Source organism: Ipomoea triloba, chromosome 7 (genome assembly GCF_003576645.1).
Source record: "Ipomoea triloba cultivar NCNSP0323 chromosome 7, ASM357664v1".
Taxonomy (NCBI): Eukaryota; Viridiplantae; Streptophyta; class Magnoliopsida; order Solanales; family Convolvulaceae; genus Ipomoea; species Ipomoea triloba.
This window is the reverse complement of record NC_044922.1, coordinates 11104939-11108225: the sequence shown is the minus strand read 5'-3', so window position 1 is coordinate 11108225 and position 3287 is coordinate 11104939.

The following is a 3287-nucleotide window of genomic DNA, read 5'->3' as shown; positions in this document are numbered from 1 at the left end:
AAAAAAAGCGATAAAGTGTATGAAAAATAACGAAATGTAAATCTGAACTCCACGCATAGGGAATCTAATGTTTTAGAGGGACACATCTCAAGCAAGATACTCATAGGTAACCGGAGTATATGTCGATTCTCTCCATTCGAATAGTTTGCTCCATTGCGGTTGTCTTAGCAACNTCTCCATTCGAATAGTTTGCTCCATTGCGGTTGTCTTAGCAACCGATTTACCATGTCTTCAACCCCAAATCCCCTTAGCATACTCGGATCAAAGTATTTTCCTCCAATTAAATTCTCTGACTTGTACATATCCACAAGCGACAATTGTTCATGAGTTAAGCCTCGGAGGACCCTTGTTCCTCTTGCATTAGGTTCAACTTGTGGTCGTGGATGTGGTGGTTCTACTCTTGCCATTGTTCGGCTTGTGCTTGCATCCTCTAAATTCATTTTCAAGGCTTGTTCTTTGGTTCTTCCGATTTCATATAAAAAGCGGTAAAGTGCATGAAAAATAAGGAAATGTTAGTCTGAACTCCACGCATTCGAAATCTAATTTTTTAGAGGAACACATTTAAAGCAAGAAACTCATAGGTAACCGGAGTATATGTCGGTCTTCTTCATTCGAATAGTTTGCTCCATTGAGGTTGTCTTAGCAACCGATTTACCATGTCTTCAAACCCAAATCCCTTAGCACACTCGGATCAAAGTATTTCTCTCCAATTAAATTCTCTGACTTATACACATCCACAAGCGACAATTGTTCATGAGTTAAGCCTCGGAGGACCCTTGTTCCTATTGCATTAGGTTCAACTTGGGGTCGTGGAGGTGGTGGTTCTACTCTTGCCGTTGTTCGGCTTGTGCTTGCTTCTTCTAAATTAATTTTCAAGGCTTGTTCTTTGGTTCTTCTCATTTCCTAAAAAAAGCGGTAAAGTGCATGAAAAATAACGAAATGTAAGTCTGAACTCTGCGCATAGGGAATCTAATGTTTTAGAGGGACACATCTCAAGCAAGAAACTCATAGGTAACCGGAGTATATGTCGGTCCTCTCCATTCGAATAGTTTGCTCCATTGCCGTTGTCTTAGCAACCGATTTACCATGTCTTCAACCCCAAATCCCCTTAGCATACTCGGATCAAAGTATTTCCCTCCAATTAAATTCTCTGACTTATACATATCCACAAGCGACAATTGTTCATGAGTTAAGCCTCGGAGGACCCTTGTTCCTCTTGCATTAGGTTCAACTTGTGGTCGTGGAGGTGGTGGTTCTGCTCTTGCCATTGTTCGGCTTGTGCTTGCTTCCTCTAAATTCATTTTCAATGCTTGTTCTTTGGTTCTTCCCATTTCATATAAAAAGCGGTAAAGTGCATGAAAAATAAGGAAATGTTTGTCTGAATTCCAAGCATTCGAAATCTAATTTTTTAGAGGAACACATCTAAAGCAAGAAACTCATAGGTAATCGGAGTATATGTCGGTCTTCTTCATTCGAATAGTTTGCTCCGTTGCGGTTGTCTTAGCAACCGATTTACAATGTCTTCAAACCCAAATCCCTTAGCACACTCGGATCAAAGTATTTCTCTCCAATTAAATTCTCTGACTTATACACATCCACAAGCGACAATTGTTCATGAGTTAAGACTCGGAGGACCCTTGTTCCTATTGCATTAGGTTCAACTTGTGGTCGTGGAGGTGGTGGTTCTGCTCTTGCCGTTGTTCGGCTTGTGCTTGCTTCTTCTAAATTAATTTTCAAGACTTGTTCTTTGGTTCTTCTCATTTCCTAAAAAAAGCGGTAAAGTGCATGAAAAATAACGAAATGTAAGTCTGAACTCCGCGCATAGGGAATCTAATGTTTTAGAGGGACACATCTCAAGCAAGAAACTCATAGGTAACCGGAGTATATGTCGGTCCTCTCCATTCGAATAGTTTGCTCCATTGCGGTTGTCTTAGCAACCGATTTACAATGTGTTCAAACCCAAATCCCCTTAGCACACTCTGATCAAAGTATTTGCTCTAATTAAATTCTCTGACTTATAAACATCTACAAGCGACAATTGTTCATGAGTTAAGCCTCGGAGGACCCATGTTCCTCTTGCATTAGGTTCAACTTGTGGTCGTGGAGGTGGTGGTTCTGCTCTTGCCGTTGTTCGGCTTGTGCTTGCTTCTTCTAAATTCATTTTCAAGGCTTGTTCTTTGGTTCTTCTCATTTCCTAAAAAAAGCGATAAAGTGTATGAAAAATAAAGAAATGTAAATCTGAACTCCATGCATAGGGAATCTAATGTTTTAGAGGGATATATCTCAAGCAAGAAACTCATAGGTAACCGGAGTATATGTCGGTTCTCTCCATTCGAATAGTTTGCTCCATTGCGGTTGTCTTAGCAACCGATTTACCATGTCTTCAAACCCAAATACCCTTAGCACACTCGGATCAAAGTATTTCCCTCCAATTAAATTCTCTGACTTATACACATCCACAAGCGACAATTGTTCATGAGTTAAGCCTCGGAGGACCCTTGTTCCTCTTGCATTAGGTTCAACTTGTGGTCGTGGAGGTGGTGGTTCTGCTCTTGCCGTTGTTCGGCTTGTGCTTGCTTCTTCTAAATTCATTTTCAAGGCTTGTTCTTTGGTTCTTCTCATTTCCTAAAAAAAGCGGTAAAGTGCATGAAAAATAACGAAATGTAAGTCTGAACTCCACGCATAGGGAATCTAATGTTTTAGAGGGACACATCTCAAGCAAGAAACTCATAGGTAACCGGAGTATATGTCGGTCTTCTTCATTCGAATAGTTTGCTCCATTGCGGTTGTCTTAGCAACCGATTTACCATGTCTTCAAACCCAAATCCCTTAGCACACTCGGATCAAAGTATTTCTCTCCAATTAAATTCTCTGACTTATACACATCCACAAGCGACAATTGTTCATGAGTTAAGCCTCGGAGGACCCATGTTCCTCTTGCATTAGGTTCAACTTGTGGTCGTGGAGGTGGTGGTTCTGCTCTTGCCGTTGTTCGACTTGTGCTTGCTTCTTCTAAATTCATTTTCAAGGCTTGTTCTTTGGTTCTTCTCATTTCCTAAAAAAAGCGGTAAAGTGCATGAAAAATAACGAAATGTAAGTCTGAACTCCGCGCATAGGGAATCTAATGTTTTAGAGGGACACATCTCAAGCAAGAAACTCATAGGTAACCGGAGTATATGTCGGTTCTCTCCATTCGAATAGTTTGCTCCATTGCGGTTGTCTTAGCAACCGATTTACCATCTCTTCAACCCCAAATCCCCTTAGCATACTCGGATCAAAGTATTTTA